The sequence below is a fragment of the Pongo abelii genome, chromosome 15 (genome assembly GCF_028885655.2).
Source record: "Pongo abelii isolate AG06213 chromosome 15, NHGRI_mPonAbe1-v2.0_pri, whole genome shotgun sequence".
NCBI classification, from domain to species: domain Eukaryota; kingdom Metazoa; phylum Chordata; class Mammalia; order Primates; family Hominidae; genus Pongo; species Pongo abelii.
Genome location: NC_072000.2, coordinates 97,693,626 through 97,714,255, shown reverse-complemented (window position 1 = coordinate 97,714,255; position 20,630 = coordinate 97,693,626). Strand labels below are relative to the sequence as shown.

Here is a 20,630-nt window from a genome sequence, read left to right as displayed (position 1 = left end):
AAACATCTAAATTCTGATGAGTGTGTAAACTGAGCTAATTCAGGATCTCAAAAGTACAGCTAAATGGTATAATAAGGAAACAGTGAATGAATTAAAGGGTAGAAAAAAAATCATGGATCACTTACAAATGGTTTCTAGATCCAAACAGTCTACTAGAAGTCTCCAGCTGTGCAGACAGACAAAAGGACAAGGTGCAACCAGCAGACCTTACTTGGCTTTTCAAAAAGTTTTAGATTTCCACATCAAAGGCTGTTAGAAAAAGTGTTATCCTGAAATTACTTAGAATTCTATTGTTGTTGATATCATTTTAACTTTGTTTTTTAAATTGTGGCTAGGAAATAGAACCAAAGTCAAGTAATAAAGGTTACTAATAAGTGTAAACAGTAGGGACTGATCTGATTTAACATTTCCATAAATTATAAAGAAGCAGTGTTTACACACCGCTTTTTAGTTTGCTAATCATAGCTCTTTCAGTTAATGCAATACAGTCATCCCCCATATACTATATACATGGGATTGGTTCCAGGACCCACCACATATACCCTAATCCAAGCATACTCAAGTCTGCCTGTCCGTCCTGTGGAACCTGAGTGTAAGAAAAGTCGGCCCTCTCAATACGGTGTTTAGAATCCCGTGTACCAGGTTGCATTGATCGATCCGCACAGTTCAAACCCGTATTGTTCAAGTGTTAACTGTATTTAGCAAATTAAGACAAAGATAAAATGATGGAAAATAACAGTAAATGGTTTGAATTTAGATAAGATTCACTTACGCCTTTGGGGAAGTATAAAAGTGTGGAAGAAGAGGTGGACACTGAGGTAATCATTGGCTCCAATTAGATGGACCTATTTCCTTTGTATTTTCTCAGTTTTCCATGCATTTCTTGTCTATCGCCCTGAGGCTATATGTTCAACTGAAGTGACCCTTACCAGCTAGAGGGGAATTTCAGGCAAGGGACTGCTACAATCTCTGCTACAATCTCCAAACCTTCAAGGATTGGGTAAGAGGGTGAAAGGGGTGAAATGGGTAAAGAAAATGAAGTAATACAAATTGGAAAGAGCTATCCTTTTCAAGGAAGTAAGGTGATGGAGAATGAGGGTGAGGAAAATACAAATCTGAAGCAAGCCCAGAGGAAAACAACAATGATATTCAGTCTCCAACTGAATATGAAAAGCATAAAATAATGGAGGATCAAGAGATGGTTAAAAACACATCACAAAATTCCAAATTGCTCTTATCCTTTGAAGCTGAGGTGGTTTCAGAACAAAAAAAAAAAACTGTGTGACACAAAACTTGTTAAACAATGGGTAGAGATTGAAAATGCAAATACAATACTTTAAAATAAATTCCCAGAGTTGCTAATGTCTATCAGAGGAAAAGGAGGTGTAAAGGTGCCTCGTCACCGGGTTCAGAATGCCTGGGTTCTGATCTTGGCTTGCCTACTTGTTAGTATTTCTGAGCCTGTCTCCTTGGTTGTAAAACAGCGATAAAAACACCTATCCTGACTACCACAAAGGGTGGGTTTAGCGTTCAAATGAAACCATGTATCTCTTTGGAAAACGACAGTGCCCCATAAATACAGTATTCTTGTTATTGCATCGCTGAAATTATTGCAAACCCCCAAACAAGGGGCATCTAGGGAAGAGCGACTTGGCTCTCCCACGCGGCGACTGTGTGTTTCCGTCAATTTTGTCCTTTGTTTACAGGGGTATCTTGTTAAGGAAAACTTTTCAGTGTCTTAAAGATTATTTTTTAACCTACTACACAAGTAGCAAGGTGGTGCCTGTAAAAGTACCATGCAGACAAGTGCTTACGATAGACAAGTGCTCACGATAGACAAGTGCTCACTGCCAAGAAGCAGCCACCGGAATGCCAGGACTGTCAACAATGACTTTCCGCGGAACAGCAATTCTCGAGAAAGATGCACTCATTGTATGCGACCACCCGAGGGACGCCGGCCGCCGAACGGAAACATGAATTCGTGGAAATGGCCATCTGGTGACGTAGTAGTGACACAGTTCTCATATTCTGATACATTTAATAATGTATCACAATTCGCTGGACTCAGCAGGATGCTGCCACAAGCTGCAAACTCCCAGCGACCCCGACGCACAGCTCCCAGCCGACGAGCAAGAATAATGCGCGCGCACTCCGCTCCCACGGATCCAGCGAACGCACCGCCGCCCACGCGGCCCGACTCGGGCGGCGACGTCGGGCCACGTGACCCTGAGCGCTACGACGGCAGGGGAGGGCGGGGGCTCCGGCCGGCTCCGCAGCGCCGCGCAGGCGCCCCAGGGCCGCGCCGAGCCGAGCCCCTCCTGCTCCCTCTAGGAGTCAAAATGGCGGCAAGGGGAACCTGGAGCAGTCCCGGAGCCTGAGCCACTGACAGGAGAGGAGAGGGCGGCGGCGGCGGCGGCGGCGGTGGGAGGAGGATGGCCGGGGGTGCTGGCGCCGGTGCGGACGGCGGTGCTGGCGGCGGCGGCGGCGGGGGCGACGGCAGCGGTCCCAGCGGCAGCAGCAGCGGCGGGAGGAGCCTCTGGGGTGAGTGTCCCTTGGTGTCTCTGAGGCTGTGGAGCCGAGGCTGTGTCCGGTGTGGCGCGGGGCGTCCGGGAGAGGAAGGGGCTGTTCCTAGGCGTGGGGGCGCCGGGGCTGGGGCCAAGCCGCCGCGGGAGGCGCTGGGGCGCCGGGCGGGGAGGGGCCAGTCGTCCGTCTGGGGCTGAGGCGCGGCGGCGCCGGACTGGCCGGTCTCTGTGCGCTCCGAGGGGCGGGCTGGAGCGCGCAGCCGTCCCGGGGGCAGGGGCGCGAGGTGTGGCGCTCGGGGCGGGGAGAGCGGCCCGAAGGAGTCGCAACGGCAGCCCGGCCGGCTTTGGGCTCCGGGCGCCGAGGGGCGGGACCCGTCGCTCCCCGGACGCGGAGAAACCGCTCCCGAGACGGGGGCGCGTGTTTACCCGGGTGCGGGGTTGCGACCGCCAGGGGTGGGCGTGAGAGTGGCCGGCGGGGACTGGGAAGGGAGCAGGCCTGAGGACTGCTACTCCCAGGGGAAGTTAGATTGTCCGGGTAAGTTACTGTTGCGGGATAAACCTGAAATTGAGCTTTGACAGGTTGGGAGGGAGACAATACCGAGTGTTTGATAAAGAAGAGGAGGCTGTGCTTGTTGGACTACTTGAACGGCAAAAAGTGTGCATATTTCAGTACCTTATTTGCACAGTGTTTGCTAGCTTTACCCCGAGGGTGAGAACTTTCTCACCGTTTTTCAAGAAACTCTGAGGAGTGTTTCTCCTGTGAACTACAATAGCGCGTCTTCACATACCAACACAGATAATAAGTACTCTGGAGTAGGCCTAATTTACAGAAGCAGTCTTGGTTATTTTCACCAGAGCACTGTTAACTCTGCGAAAACATCTTACTGTAATGAGAAAGTAGACATTTTTACAGAATTATTTAGCTTTTTCAACTACCAACCTTTTTTTTTTTTTTTTTTTGGGGGGGGGGAGACGGAGTCTCGCTCTGTCACCCAGGCTGGAGAACAGTGGTGCGATCTCGGCTCACTGCAACCTCCGCCCCAGGTTCAAGCGATTCTCCTGTCTCAGCCTCCCAAGTAGCTGGGATTACAGGCGCCCGCCGCCACGCCCTGCTAGTTTTTGTGTTTTTAGTAGAGACGTGGTTTCACCATGTTGGCCAGACTGGTCTCGCGCTCCTGACCTCTGGTGATCCGCCCGCCTCGTCCTCCCAAAGTACTGGGATTACAGGCGTGAGCCACCGCGCCCGGTCTGGTCAACTAACAATCTTTTGTCCCTAATAGCATCTGTTTCCTTTAGATTGCTGAAATGAATTGCTTTCTTCCTGAAATGTGGAAGAAAGACTTGAAATTGCTTTGTAAGAATCATACGTTGTTAATAGCAACTGTTATTAGACTTGTCATGGAATTTTGGAGTCAGAAAAACTTTTAGAGATCTAAAGGGGTGAATATTGTTTTAGAGCCGGGAAACCAGACCCAGAGAGGCGAGTGACTTGTGGATCCTACAGCTGGCGATGGATTAGACCAAAACTAAGATGTAGGCCTCTACACCCCATTACCCCATTTAGAGAGCTCGTTGTTACTACACTGCTGAGCTGCTTACTCTTCATTGATTGCATTCTTCACCATTCACTACCCACCCCTATCCATAGGTTTTGGTGTAATAAAGTTGAAAGTGAAAATGAGAGCCTCTGTCTCATTCTGACAGTTACTTCAAGTAACTGATGAAGATTTTTTTTTTTCCTAACCTGAACTTGATAAAAGCGGAGTGATATTTCTTTTGGAGTTTTCTTAGGCTCATGACTACATTTTCACCCGGTTTTAGCATGACTCATTCTTGCATGAATTCAGTAAAACTCATAGGTCAATATTCTGTCCCACAAAACCTGACTACTGTATTGTTTTGTGTCCCAACACCAGCATTTAAACAAGGTTTTTCTATCAGACTCTAATTTTAGGATTTAAAACACCTGTATTGATTTCTAGGTTACACTACCTAGTTTCCAGGTATCATCTTGAGTCGCAGCATTTTTATAGTGTGTCACAGGCAAACCTTCAGAAGTGCAGTAATGCCAAAGTTATTCTGATTTCAGATTCTAGTCACTGAAGCTCACACATCCAAAATGACATAGGTGACTGTTGAAGGTTTGCTTTTTGCTTTGCATTAGATGAATGATGTGGAAGAAAGGAAAGAAACATAATATTAGGTTGGTGCAAAAGTAACTGCGGTTTTTGCCATTAATATATAGACTTTTCCCTCAAGTTCTTATTGGAAAGATCAGGTGTACCAACATGAGTCTCGAAGACAATCTAGTGAGTTTGCAAAGAATGCTGTTGGTATACAGGATAGAGAGAGATGAGTGAGACCCCAAGAGTCCAAAGAACGTGGGAAACTTGGGACTTGAGCTGGCCTATGAAAGTTTAGATTTACCGAGAGATTGTAGCAGTTACTTTGTGAGGAAAAAGCAAGAGTGTAAAGTGAAGATTAGCTTAGGGGGAGGGAAATGGAGACTAGGATGAGCTGACAACTGAATTTCCTGAGGAGAATGTTTTCCTTAGGAAACTTTAGTCAGTTGGAAAGCTATTTGTCTGTAGAAAAGTTTGAGTGCTGAATTGAGGCGATTTCTACTTTTATCCTGTTGTGCAAGGTATAGAGAGCCTTTGAAAGTCTGGAGGCCAGGGATTAATGTCGTAAACCTGGAAGGTAAACCTGTTAATGATCTACAGGTTAAGTTAGAGTGAGGAGAGAATGTAATGAACCAAGGAAGACAGTAGCTGCTGTAGTAACCCAAATATGAAGAGATCTTAGAACCAGATAAAGTCAATAGGAAGGATTTGGATAGCAGACACCTGTGTGCCTAATTGTGGTAAAATACACATAAAATTTACCATCTTAACCATTTTTAAGTGTATAGTTCTGTGGCATAAGTACATTTACATCGTTGTGTAGCCATCACCACCATCCATCTGTAGAATTCTTTCATTTGGAGTTTTCTTAGGCTCATGACTACATATTTCTAAACTGAAACTGTCCATTTTCCCTTACCCCCAGCCCCTGGCAACCACAATTCTACTGTCTCTTTTATTTTGACTACTGTAAGTACCACGTATAAGTGAAATTATACAGTATTTGTCCTTCTATATCTGGCTTATTTCACTTAGTATAATGTCATCAAGGTCCATGCATATTATAGCATGTGTCACAATTTGCTTTCTTTTTAAGGCTGAATAATATTCCATTGTATGTATTTTTACATTTTGTTTATCCATTCATCCATCGATGGGCACTTAAGTTGCATCCACATTTTGACTGTTGTGAATAATGCTGCTGTGAACATGGATGTAAAAATATCTGAGTCTCTGCTTTCATTTATTTTATGAATTTTATACCCAGAAAATTTTACATCCCCACCAGCAGTGCACAAGGGTTCCAGTTTCTCTACATCTTCACCAATACTTGTTATTTGCTGTTTGATTTTTTTTTCCTAATATTCATCCTGATGAGTATGAAGTGGTATTTCATTGTGTTTTTGGTTTGCATTTTTTAAAAATGATTGGTGATGTTAAGCATCTTTTCATGTGCTTATTGATCTTTTGTATTTTTTTAGAAAAATATTCACATTATTTCCCTGTTTTCTAATTAGGGTTTTTTGTTGTTGTTGAGTTGTGGAAGTTACTTATGTATGCTGAATATCAGTCCCTTATCAGACATGATTTGCAAATGTTTTCTTCCATTCTGTAGGCTGCCTTTTCACCCTGTTGATAGTGTCCTTTGATGTACATGCAGTTTTTAATTTTGATGAAATCCAGCTTACCTAGATTTTCTTTTGTTGCTTATGCTTTTGGTGTCGTAGCCAAGAAATCATTATCAAATCCAATGTCAGGAAGCTTTTCCCCTATGTTTTCTTTCTTTTTTAAAGATAGGTAGGTTCCGGGTCTGTCACCAAGGCTGGAGTGCACTAGTGTGATTATGGCTTACCGTAGCCTTGAACTCTGGGCTCAAACAGCCCTCCTATCTCAGCCTCCCACATAGCTGGGACTACAGGCGCATACGTCCACGCCTGGCTAAGTTTTTTAAATTTTCTGAGGAGATGGGGTCTCACTATGTTGCCCAGGCTGGTCTCCAACTTTTGGACTCAAGTGGTCCTCCCACCTCAACCCAAGGTGCTGGAATTACAGGTGTGAGCCACTGTGCCCAGCCTTTTTTTTTTTTTTTTTTTTTTTTGTTAAGAATTTTATAGTTGTGGCTCTTAATTTAGGTCTTTATGTGTGGATATCTATTACCATATATGTGGTTTTTGCATTACCATTTGTTGAGAAAACTGTCCATTTCCCATTAAATGGTCTTGGCACATTTGTTGAAAATTATTTGACCATGAGTTTGAGGGTTCATTTCTGGGCTCTGTATTCTATTCTATTGGTCTATAAGTTTGTTTTTGTGCCAATACCACTCTATTTTAATTATTGTAGCTTTATAGTAACTTTTGAAATCAAGAAATGTGAGACTCCACTTTGTTCTTTTCAAGATTGTTTTGGTAGTTTGGGATTCCTTGAGATGCCATATGAATTTTAGGATGGGTTTTTCTATTTCTGCAAAAAATAGGCTATTAGTATTTTGTTAGGAATTGTATTGAATCTGTAGGTTGCTTTGGGTAATGTTGACATCTAAATACTGTCTTCCAGTCCATGAACATGGAATATCTTTCCATTTATTTGTGTCTTTATTTCAGCAGTTTTTTAGTTTTCAGTGTAAAAGTCTTTTGTGTCCTTTTCTAAGTTTATTCCTAAGTATTTTATTCTTTTTGATGTGATTGTAGATAGGATTCTTGTCTTAATTTCTCTTTTGAATTGTTCATTGTTAATATTTAAGAATGCAACTCATTTTTGTGTGTTAATTTTGTATCCTACAACTTTACTGATTTATTAGTTCTAATAGTTTTTTTACGTGTGGAATCTTTTTTGTGGAGTTTTCTACATATAGGATCGTGTCATTTGCAGACAGTTAATTTACTTCTTGCTTTCCAATTTGGATGCCTTTTATTTTTTCCTTGCCTAATCTCAGCTAGGACTTCCGGTACCGTGTTGACTAGAAGTGGTAAAAGCAGGCATCCTTGGCTTGTTCCTGATCTTAGAGGAAACGTTTTGAGTCTTTCCCTGTTGAATATGATACTAACATGAGTTTTTTATATAAGACCTTGATTATGTTCAGGTAGTTTCCTTATATTCCTGGTTTGCTGAGTGTTTTAACAGGTGTATTTTAAGAAAAATCATTTGTGGGTGCTGAAAAGAAAGAATTTCTAGCCTGGTGAGTGAGAGAATCCTGGTGTCATTGACAGAATAATATATTGTCATGAAGTTGATGTTTTAGGCATCATCTTTGTACATTTACAGACCTGTTTTGATTGAATAAAAATAATACTATAGTTATTTAGTGGGGAAGACTGACATTACTCAAATAATTATGCAAATGTATGTCTGAATAACTGTAGTACAACTAGGCTCACATTTGTATTTCTAGTATCTAGCACAGTGCCTGGCACATGGGCATTCAGTGAAGTTGCTAATTGACTCAAGAAGCAGAAGAGTAAGGTTTAACCCAGTAAAGTAAAAAACATATTGTTTATTATATAATTTTTTAATGGAAATAATGTTTATTTTTATTTTATCACTTTTTAATTTTCTTGAGACAGAGTCTCACTTTGACACCAGGCTGAGCGCAGTGGTGCAGTCATGACTCACTGCTGCCTTGGCCTCCTGGGCTCCAGCAAGCCTCCTGCCTCAGCCTCCCGAGTAGCTGGGACTACAGGCATGTGCCACCATGCCTGGCTAATTTTTGTTGTGAGAGACAGGGCCTTGCAGTGTTGCCTAGGCTTTATTTAAAACCGTTTTCCCTGTTAACCCAGTCTTGGTACAATGGTAATAAAGCAAAATCAAAGTTCACGTCTTGGTACAATGGTAATAAAGCAAAATCAAAGTTCACCACTCTAGAAGAATTAGGCAAGTGACTTTTACTAAAACAGGTATAGTATCATTATTAAAGTGAGGTAACAGTTTTTCTTTTGACTTCTTTTTTTTCTTTAGGCAGAGTTTTGCTCTGTCGCCCAGGCTGGAGTGCAATGGCGTGATCCCGGCTCACTGCAACTGCTGCCTCCCAGGTTCAAGCAATTCTTTCCTGCCTCAGCCTCCCAAGTAGTTGGGACTGTAGGTACGCACCACCACACCTGGCTGATTTTTGTATTTTTAGTAGAGACGGGATTTCGCCCCATTGGCCAGGCTGGTCTCAAACTCCTTACGTAAGGTGATCCACCCGCCTCAGCCTCCCAAATTGCTGGGATTATAGGCGTGAGCCACCATGCCTGGCCTAGTTTTCTTTTTGGGTGAATGCTAGTGTAAGTTAGTTATCAGAATCCAAAGTTTCAGAAGGAGGCTTTATTTATTTCATATTTTATTTGTTTTAGACAGGGTCTTGCTCTGTCGCCTAAGCTGCAGTGGTGCGATCACGGCTCACCACAACCTCAGCTACCTGGGCTCAAGCAATCTTTCCACCTCAGCCTCCTGAGCAGCTGGGACTACGGGCATGTGCCACTATGCCTGGCTAACTTTTGTACTTTTTGTAGAGATGGGGTTTCACTGTGCTTCCCAGGCTGGTCTCGAACTCCAAGACTCTGGCAGTCCTCCAGCCTTGGCCTCCCAAAGTGCTGGGATTATAGGTGTGAGCCTCCATGCCCAGCTGAGGCATAATTTCAACGAAACTTTTCAAGTGTCTGCTGATTCCAGATTTATAATGAAATTCGAACATTCAGCACTGATTTGCAGAACAAGTTCAAAATTTAAGAACCACCATGCTGTGGTGTTTTTTGTTTTTTGTTTTTAATTTTAAAATTTTGGACAGTTTCTAAATTTGACATCACAAATTGAGTCTTTTAGATACCCTTACTGTTTCAAATAATATAGTAACTTTAGAAACATAAGATACTTAATATTATAAATTGACATTAAATCCATGTCATTGTGTGACATGTGGGCATTATGTTAAGATTGAAATAGATGGGGACACTTGGAATAGATAGGAAACACTTTAATCCAATACACAGAACATTCTTTAAGTTACAGGATTCAAAATAGTTCCCTTTTAGAGCATCGTTGGGGTTTTTGGATATAGTTGTGATATAATAGAACACCGGACTGGGAATCAAACCTCCATTTAGATTCTGACTGATGTTTATAGTTTTATGATCTTAAAGAGAGTCACTTAACCTATCTGAAGATTAATTTTCTCATCTGTTAAAATAGGTATGGAAATCTTGCAGCTTTTCTACCTTTTATGTATTTTTTTACTCCATTCTTTTCCTCTCTATTGCCACTCCCTTATTAGTCTGGACTACTTATTAAACAGCCTGCCAGCTAAGTCTCTGCAACTTGTTCTCCCACTGTACGTCTCCATCTCTGGTTATTCTCTATATTACTATGACAATTATGTTCTTTAAAAAACAGGCCAGATGCGGTGGTTCACACCTGTAATCCCAGCACTTTGGGAGGCTGAGGTGGGCGAATCACCTGAGGTCAGGAGTTCAAGACCAGTCTGGCCAACATGGCGAAACCCCGTCTCTACTAAAGATACAAAAATCTGGTGTGGTGGCAGGTGCCTGTAATCCCAGCTACTTGGGAAGCTGAGGCAGGAGAATCGCTTGTCCCCAGGAGGCGGAGGTTGCAGTGAGCCAAGATTGCGCCACTGCACTTCAGCCTGGGTGATAGAGCTAGACTCCATCTCAAAAAAAAATTGGAGCATGCTGCTTCTCTACTTAAAATTCCTTTGTTAACTTCCCTTGTCAATAAAGTCCAGACTCACAAGAGTTTATAGAATGTGTTCAACCTTAGGTTTCCTGTCACTCCAGCCATGCTGTTTCTTGTTCCCTGTGCCTCTGTCTTGTGTGTGTTTATCCCATTGTTTGCAGTTCTTATTCTTTGCCTATTCTGTTAGCTGCCCATCTAATGTCTACTTTCCTCTTCTTTCCTAACAGAAATCTGCTTTTGTTCATGCATGCAGCAGACTTGGAGAAGCTGATTTGTCACCACCTCCAGTGGTAGATTTCCATTAGTTCAAACCAGTCAAATCATGGCAGTTCCCTGTAAACTCTTATTTGTACCAATTAGATTTGAAGGGAAGTAGACATTCTATATCTGGGGGAGAAGATTCTTTCCCCTCTTGTATGTGAACAAGGGAACACAAGGCCCCTATTGCTACCAACAGCTGTCTTGGGATCACAAGGGATGAAGCACTTCCTGAAGATGGCAGAGCAGAGAGGTAGAGGGAATCTGGATCCTTGGTAACATCATTTAGCCACATATTTTATTGGGCCTGGAGCCATCCCCACCACAGGACTTCTCATGACAGATAGTTTTCTTAATGTTTCAGACAGTTCTTTGGAGTTATTTGCCATCAAAAATCTCTTTATTTTTTATTTTTTATTTTTTTTTGAGACAGGGTCTCGCTCTGTCACCCAGGCTGGAGTGCAGTGATACAATCACAGCTCACTCCAACCTCGACCTCTTGGGTTCAGCAGTCCTGCTTCAGGCTTCTGAGAAGTAGCCACCACACCTGGCTACTTTAAAAAAATTATTTGTAGAGGCAGGGTCTCCCTGTATTGCCCAGGCGTCTTGAACTCCGGGTCTCAAGTGATCCTCCCACCTCAGTCTCCCAAAGTGTTGGGATTACAGGTGTGAACCACTGCACCTGGCCCAAAATCTCTTGATTGATACAGTCCTCTTTATTTTTCAAGATCGAGTTATGATACCTTTACCAATAGTCATACGTTCTTTTGGAACTTTGCACAATAGTCATATGTTCTTTTGGAACTTTACACTTCTCTTCTGTCCTTTATTGCCCTGTATTGTAATTGCTTGTATGCCTGACTCCTCTACATGACTGTATGGTTTGAACCAAAGTGTACAGGATGTCGCACAATGTCTAGTAGTGTTACCCAATGAGTAATAGGTATTCAGTGAGTTAAGATGAAATAGTAACATGAAAGAGTGCTTTGTAAGCAGTTTTTTAAAGAGTTCCTGTTCTGCTAATTGTAAGCCATTTTTTAAATAAACATGAGGTGTGTTGTTGTCTTTAAAGTAAAAATGGAAAAACTAGTGAGATCAGACATTGTTTTTTGCTTGCCCCTCATTATTACCTAGACATTTTCATTTAGATAAAAACTATGTCAGTCTCCTGGCTATAGTCCCTTATGGAAGGAGCAATATTACATTTAGGTCTGTTTCATCTGGGATTCATTTGTGAATTCTTTAGAGAAAAATTCTATAATATGCTTCATGAGACCTAATTATTCTTGTCTTCAGACTTGCCTAAAATATTTTTTGCTTGCTTAAGACCAGACATGAGAATTTTCTTGTAAGCAGAAAGCTTTGTGACAGAACTAGATGAGTTTGTAGTGAATGTTAGTGATAGCTTATGACAGAGAAGTCTCATAGCCTCAATTGCAGAGTCATAGTTCTGTCACATGCTTCAATAATAATGTCTGATAAGAGAGGCAGGATGGGGAAGAAGAGTTAGAATTACTAACTCTATATATTTCATCATTTATTGGCTTTGATCAAATAAATTAAACGTTAACATAGTAATTTATAGGGTTAAAAAAAATTTTTTTTTTCAATTCGTGTTCTTGCTATGTTCCCCAGGCTGGTTCCAAACTCCTGGGCTCAAGCGATCCTCAAGCCTTCTGAGTAGCTGAGATTGCCACACCCAGCTTTGCAGTGTTTGTGTTTTTTTTAAGAGACAGGATACTCATTCTGTGCCCAGGCTGGAGTGCAGTGGCCCTATCATAGCTCACTGCAGCCTCAAACTCATAGGCTCAAGAGATTGTCCTGCCACAGCCACCTGAGTAGCTAGGGCAGCAGGCACACACCATCATGCTCAGCTAATTTTTAAACATTTTTTTTTGTAGAGATGGGGTCCTGCTGTGTTGCTCAGGCTGGTCTTGATCTGCTGGCCTCAAGCAATTCCTCCCATCTTGGCTTCCCAATGCACTGGAATTATTGGCATGAGCCACATCACCCAGCCTTGTAGTTATCTTTAAAATGAAGACAAGAGGAATAGAGTATACCTTTAAAAATATATGATACTATGTGTTGGATGATTCTGAAAGGATGTATTTGCCTATGAAGAAAAACCTTCTTGTTTTGATGTCTAGTTGTCAGCTTTTTACTTTACTAAAGCCCAGTTAACTTTTCTGTGCTTTAGTTCCACATCTGTAAAATTACTCATTTTATATTTCTCTATCCACTTTGAAAATTAAGTAAATGCTCTTTGGATTTCAACTTTTAATTATTTAAGCCAAGATCTCTCTTCTGTATTTTGTATGTGTTCTTTATGTCTGTGGGCTTACTAATTCTTGAATTTAAAAAAAATCATTTAAATCAAGCAATAGTAATAGTATATGTTTAAGCATATAGCGTATGTTTTTAAATAAATAAGCAGGCTGGGTTTTAGTGGCTCACCCCTGTAATCCCAACACTTTAGGAGGTCAAGGCAAAAGGATCACTTGAGTCCTGGAGTTCAAGACCAGTCTGGGCAACATAGCGAGATCACACCTCTACAAAAAAAAAATGTTTAAAAATTAGCCAGGTATAGTGGCATGTACCTGTAGTTCTTAGCTATTCGAGAGGCTGAAGTGGAAGGATCACTTGAGCCCAGAAGTTTGAGGTTACGGTGAGTAGCGATCCCCCACTGCACTCCAGCCTGGTTGACAGAATGAGACCCTGTCTCTAAAAAATAAAAATAAATAAGCAATAGCATATGTTTTTAAAAAACAACAAACAACTCTCTTAAGTCCAAACTCCTTTTCGGATCCTATGGCTCATATCTTGCCACTGCCTGCTGCACTCTATATAGAAATACTTTTATTTCCTTCAGGAACCCAGTTTTGTTCTCTCCGTGGGCCTTCTCATAGTTCCTTCTGCTGTTTGGAGCATTATTTTGGCATTCTTCCCTCTTCTTCTATTATTTTCACCAAGAAAAGAGGAAAGCTCACACTTTTTATTGTTAGTCTTGGATATCATCCCAAATGTCACTTTCTCAAGAATCATATAAGATAAACAGTCTTATTATCAGACACAAAGAAGATTTCAAAAAAAAAAATGCCCAAGATCATACAGTTTAGAAATGGCAGAGTCAAATCCAAACTCGGGCAGTTTTGCTCCAGAAGTCTTTATCGCCACTGATTTATGCTTCCCCTACATTGTAATTGCCTGTTCAACAGTTTGCCCCACTATGAGCACCTTTGGAGTGTTGTTTGCTTGCTTGTTTGTGACGGAGTCTTGCTGTGTAGCCCAGGCTGGAGTGCCATGGTGCGATCTCAGCTCACTGCAACCTCCACCTCCCGGGTCAAGCGATTCTCCTGCCTCAGCCTCCCGAGTAGCTGGGATTACAGGCACGTACCACCACGCCCAGCTAATTTTTGTATTTTTAGTAGAGACGGGGTTTCACGAAACATGTTGGCCAGGCTGGTCTTGAACTCCTGACCTCAAGCGATCCACCCGCCTAGGCCTCTGAAAGTTCTGGGATTATAGGTGTGAGCCACCGTCCCCTTAAAAGAAGCACCTTTGGAGGAAAAATTATGCCTGTCTTGTTGTTATATCCCCATGTGCTTAGCACATACTAGGTGCTCAGAAAATATTTAAATGAATGAAAATTCTTATTTGAGGGAGAGAGTGTTTTGATTAAATTCTTCTCAGTACCTTTCATGTAATGTGTGTGTCAGTAAATGCAGTAATGTTTTCATGCCTACTTATTATACAAAGTGAAATTTTTATGATCAAGTTAATCATGGTTACAAGCTCATTTTTTATAACCTCTCTTAATTCCTTTTTGCCCTATACTGCGTAACAGTATCACTTTGCAACTGTAAAAACTAGTGCTTTGTAGGCCTCTTTCTCATATTATCCCTCTGTGAACTGTTAAAATATAGATCATTTGTAATTAGTTTCTAAAGGGTATGTAGGAAATTTTATAAAATAAAATTATACTAGTAGCTGGACTCTGATCATTTATACTGTTTAAGCTTTTAACAAATTACAGAGGTGTAATTTCTCTGTGTGTAGAGGTTTTTTAAAGTATCTCATATTTTAAACCTTGACTGTTACCTCAAAAAAAAAAAAGTGGTTTATCTGTGTCCAATAGTCACATGGTGGATAATGATGTAAGGCATGCACATTGTGTTCATGTGTTTGTTGGAGAAGTTGGAATGTCATTATACTTCAGTAGACTTTTCAAATTAAAAATCTGAAAGCTACTTCTAGCTGTAATTCTGCTGTAATTCTCAATCAGGTCAGTAGACAGAGAACCAGAAAAGTCTTCCTCCTCTCTGAATGTTCTTACCAAAGCCTGACTTCTTTGATTAATCTTTCTTTTCTGTATTCCTTACACTCTATTACAGGGCTTCTCAACCTTGGCACTCTTGACATTTGGGGCCAGGTAATTCTTTGTTGTGGAGAACTGTCCTGTGCCTTGTGAAATGTTTAGCAGCATCCTTGGCTTCTACCTGTTAGAGGCAAATAGTAAACTTCCCCTTTCCCCTCTCCAGTTGTGGCAATTTAAAATGTCTCCAGACGTTGTCAAGTGTGGGGGTTAGGGAGGGTGGAAGGGGAGAACAATCAGCCATCATTCTGTCCACTTACTCATTTGTTTTAGTATCTTCCCCTCCCTCTCACACTTACCTTTTCAGACTTCCTGCCCCTCTGCTACTGCCTCATTTCTCTGAACCTTTTTGCAGCCATGCTTCTAAAAAAGAATTGTAAAACATCTGTTCTCTCCAAGTTTTCACTTCCAGTTCAGTTTCCTCTTTTGAATTCTATTGAAACCACATTTTTCTAGTTTTCCTCTATCTCTCTGGCTGTTCCATTTTTATTTTATCAGCTCTACCTAGTTGGACAATGGCATCGTCTTTGCCCCTTTTTTGTCCTCTGTTAATCAACTCTCAAGTCTTCCTTTCTTGCCTCATTGCCTGGTGCTTAATGTCTCTCATATATGTTGTCCTATTCATTCTTATTTAATTTTTTTTGGTAAGAACCCAATATGAGATCTAGCCTTTCAACACATTTTTAAGTATACAATACATTATTGTTGACTATAGGCACAGTGTTGCACAGTAGATCTTTAGAGCTTATTCATTTTCCTTAACTGGAACTGTATGCCCGTTGATTAATAAGTCTGCATTTCCCTCCAGCCCCTGACAACTACCGTTTCACTCTTTGATTCTATGAATTTGGTTATTTTAGATACTCACTAATCATTCTGGGTAATGACCAGGCCTAGATAAAGACCTCATGTAAGTGGAATTATGTAGTATTTGTCTTTCTGTGACTGGCTTATTTTACTTAGCATAATGTCTTCAAGGTTCATCCATGTTGTCACCATATTTCCTTCTTCTCTGAGGCCAAATAGTATTCCATTTATGTATATACCACATTTTCTTTATTCATTCATCTGTCAATGGATATTTAGGTTGTTTCCACATCTTGGCTGTTGTGATATCTATTAATTGTTAAGCTGTTCTCTGTATTGAAATCTCCTTGCCTATATTTCTCCATAGTTAAACTCTAACATCCTGCAAGGACCAGAGCAGATTTTGTCTGTTGTTTTTTGGGTTTGGTTGTTGTTGTTGTTACAGACAGTGTCTCATTCTGTTGTCCAGGCTGTAGTGCAGTGGTGCAGTCATGGCTCACTGCTCACTGTAACTTCAAATGCCTGGACTCAAGTGATCCCTCTCATCTCAGCCTCCAGAGTAGCTGAGACTGCAGGCACACACTACCACACTTGGCTAATTTTTCTGGTTTTTGTAACAGCCTGTTGCCCAGGCTGATCTCAAACTCCTGGGCTCAAGCAATCTGCCCGCCTCAGCCTCCCGAAGTGCTGGATTTACAGGCATGAGCCACCGCATCTAGCTTGCACCTCATTTATTAAGGTTCATTATGAGCCAGGCACTCTTTAAGGTCTTTGGACTATATAGTTACTGAAATAAGACACAGTCCCAGTACTCCAAGAACTTAGTCTGTTTGAGGACATGGAAATCTTAATTCATTGCTCTTACAGAGTGAGTATGGAAATTGAAGTGGATCCCAAACTTTCTGGTAGCATATAGGAAAGGGATGACTTCTCAGTTTGATGTAAACCTCATTCAATTGCCACTTCTTACATGCAGGCTATCCTGGTCACTACCCAGTCTGATTTGTGTTTTTGTACTCTCCTTTACTCAGTTCTCTTTCTTTTCCAGCCCCCAAATCATCAGCATTTCCTATGACTCAACACTTAAGCTTTTCATTCATTCTTCTAGATCCTTTTCTTTAGAAACTGGATTTAGTTTCAAGGGTTCAGCTGAAACTTTCAGATTTGTAGTAGCTCCAACAAAACATTTTATTGTGAAGTAATACACATACAAAGCTTTAAAACATTATTTTAAAGCTGACATCAGTCTGGCCATGAAATAGAGCACTGTAAGTATTCCAAAAGCCCCCCTCATGCCTCTTCCCAATCATAACCACCTTCTTCCTCCTCTTAAAGGTTACCGCTATTCTAATCTTTATGGTAATTTCCTTGCAGATTTTTAAAAATAGCTTTATTCTTGATTACCAGCTGAATATTTATCCCAAAACAATATAGTTTCATTTTGGGAGGACAGTAGAGAAAGACATTTTATCATATCCCATTTTGTGCCTGTATTGGGATCTGCAAGATCACCCCCAGGTTTGGTGAGGAGGAAGCACAGAACTCAACATATAGTATGACTCAGCTAAGAGTTACTACAGCAAAAAAAAATACAAAGCGAAAATGCCCGTGGGACAATGTCCAGAGGAAACCAGGCACAAACTTCAAGAGTCTTATCCCAGTGAAGCCGCATAGGATGCATTGACTTGTGACAATACTTGTGAAATGTTGTCTTCCACGGATGTTTATAAGAGACTCACTGCCCAGGGTGTTTATTGGGGTATAATCACATAGGAACCCTCTATCTAGCTTGTACCAAATTCCAAGCTCCCAGAAAGAAAGCACATATTCAGCATAAACCATATTGTTTGCACAAACAGTTTAGGCATAGTAAATCACCCTTATTAAATAGTCAGGGAATTACAGGAACACTCCCAAAATCCAATTTCCCAGAGACCTGCCAGGGCCATCTTTGCATGCAGGCCTTTCTAAAGATAGCAGTCCTAGGCCTGCTATGTTGTCTTTTTGGCATAGTACCTTTTGCTGGCAAAGTACCTTTTGCTGTTTCTGAATTCAAAATTTAAGTAAAAAATCAATTATCACTTTGTTATGTTCTTTTTTTCTCCACCTGTTGTTTTCTTTCCTAATGTATCAAGATTAGCTGGGTGTGGTAGTGTGTGCCTCTGTAGTCCCAGCTACTTGGGAGGCTGAGGCAGGAGGATCTGTTTATAAGCCCAGGAGTTCAAAGCTGTAGTGTACAATAGTTGCACCTATGATTAACCATTGCACTCCAGCCTGGGCGACATACCAAACCCTGTTTCTTTAAGAAAAAAAAAGTATCAACATTAGCTCAGTGCAAAGGTTGACTACCATGATATGATTGAAAGTATATTCTGGCCGGGCGCAGTGGCTCACGCCTATAATCCCAGCACTTTGGGAGGCTGAGGCAGGCAGATCACTTAAGGTCAGGAGTTCAAGACCAGCCTGGCCAACATAGTGAAGCCCCATCTCTACTAAAAATAAAAAATTAGTTCCGTGCAGTGGCACATGCCTGTAATCTCAGCCGCTCGGGAGGCTGAGGCAGGGTAATCGCTTGAACCCAAGAGGCAAAGGTTGCAATGAGCCGAGATCGTACCACTGCACTCTTTCTTATGAAGGTTTCTGTGATTAAGTTTGGAAAGGATGAATTAAACAAAGTTAAACAGATTTCTTAACTACAGGACTCTTAGCCTTTTCACAGGAATGTGCATGACTTGGTGACTGCCTACATGTCCTGCCTCATCTCACATTTTTTTTCCCTGACCCACTTTGCTTACTCTGCCCAGATTTCATCTAATACTAAGGATCAAATTACAATTGTCTATGTTACGTGGGCATTTTCTCAGTTTGCTACAGCAATATTATGATCACTTTACCATCTTGAATATGAACTGTCCCTCCATCTCTGCTCAGTTACTGTGTCAGAGCAAGCAAACATTTTTACTATTTCAGTCATACATTCAGCAAAATTTGTTAAGCACCTACTATATTTGCCAGACACAGTTCTAGGCACTGGAGATACAACAGTGAATAAAACAAAAGCCCTGACCTTATATAGTTTACCTTATAGTGGGGAGTGGAAAAGGGGAACAATAATTAAAAATACATGTTAGGCCCAGTATGGTGGCTCACACCTGTAATCCTTAAGCTCTGAGAGGCCAAAGTGGGAGGATCACTTGAGGCCAAGAGTTCAGGACCAACCTGTATAACACACCAAGACCTCAACAAAAAAAATAAAAATAAATTAGCTGGGGCACAGTGGTGCGTACTGTAGTCCCAGTTACTCGGGAGGACCACTTGAACCCAGGAGTTTGAAGCTACAGTGAGCTATGATCATGCCATCACACTTTAGCCTGAGTGACAGAGTGAGACTGTCTCTATTTAAAAAAAAAAAAAAAGACTGGGCATGGTGGCTTGCACCTGTAATCCTAGCATTTTGGGAGGCCAAGGCGGGTAGATCACCTGAAGTCATGAGTTCGAGACCAGCCTAGCCAGCATAGTGAAACCCCGTCTCTACTAAAAATACAAAAAAATTAGCTGGGTGTGGTGGCAGATGCCTGTAATCCCAGCAGTAGAATTGCTTGAACCCGGTAGGCAGAGGTTGCAGTGAGCCGAGATCACACCATTGCACTCCATCCTGGGCAACAAGAGCGAAACTCCATCTCAGAAAAAAAAAAAAAATACATTTTACTTCTAGGCATATACTTAAATGGAAATACATGTCTACACAACTTGTACACAAATGTTAGTAACAGCATTATTCATAATAACCAAAAAGTGGAAACAACCCAAATGTCCATCAGTGGATGGATGGATGCGTGAATAAATCAAATAAAATGTGGTATATCCATACAATGGAATATTATACAGCAAATAAAGAGGAATAAAGTACTACCGATAAATGCTACAGCGTGGATGGACCTTGAAAACATTATGCTAAAGTGAAAGAAGCCAGTCACAAAAGCCCACATTATTATATGATCCCATTTATATAAAATGTCCAAAATAATAGAGATAGAAATTAGATTAGTAGTTGCCTAGGATTGGGGAATTGAGGTGAGTGACTGCTAATGGAACTTCTTTTAGGGGGTGATGAAAATGTTCTAGATGTCAGAACCACTGATGGCTGAACAGATGTATCTACAAGTAATATAGTGTCAGTTAAGCACAACGTTCTCAGGAAATTCAGTAAAAAGTCAAGCCTAACATTGTACACCTCAGTGGCTAACAAAAGCATCCTCCAGTTATTTGGAAAATTTATCCATCTCGCTTCCTAGCAACAGCAGGTAATTGAGTTAGCTTAATACTTAGGACTTAATAAAATGTTAAATGTTAGTATACCAAATGACTTGAAACAATAATAACTGTGTTGTAAACTCTTAATTTAATGTTAACTTCCTCCTTAATAGAAGAATATTTACCCACATACTCTAATTTGGAGATTACAACACAAATTGAAAGCACTTTCTCAAATATTGTCCTAACTGCTTAAATATTTATATATAAATTTGTTTTCTGATGGAAAAATGTTTGCAGTAAGAAGGAGGAAACCCAGAAGTTACAAAGGAAAAGACAGTTGTCTATATGAAAAATTTAAACATTTATGACAAAAGCTATCATAGTTTTAAAAGGCCCATATGAATATTTTCCACTTATTATTTTAACATTAATATAGAAAGTGTTGCAAATTAGTGAAAAGAACAGCCAAATAGAACAATGGGCAAAGACTATAAAGCAACATGGGGACTAATGAATTATCAGTTTAATAATTTTTAAGAGATTAAAATAGCAATGGTATAATTTTTCCTCCCTCAGATTGCAAAGATGAATAATGTCCAGCATTTTGGACATTCTCATGCAGAG

General features: G+C 41.0%; 1 protein-coding gene across 4 annotated transcripts in view; it reads left to right on the top strand.

Annotated features, from left to right (window-relative positions):
- The first annotated feature begins 2,413 nt into the window (after positions 1 to 2,413).
- Positions 2,414 to 20,630, top strand: part of BTBD7 (BTB domain containing 7) — a 98,492-nt gene continuing 80,275 nt past the window's right edge. For 2 of the 4 annotated variants that reach the window (XM_024231537.3, XM_024231539.3), the window contains exon 1: positions 2,414 to 2,541. The gene's annotated coding sequence lies outside the window, so the exon portion shown is untranslated. Of the gene's footprint in view, positions 2,542 to 2,744; positions 3,058 to 20,630 lie in introns of those variants that run through there. The other 2 variants (XM_054530427.2, XM_054530428.2) reach the window with 2 other exon arrangements.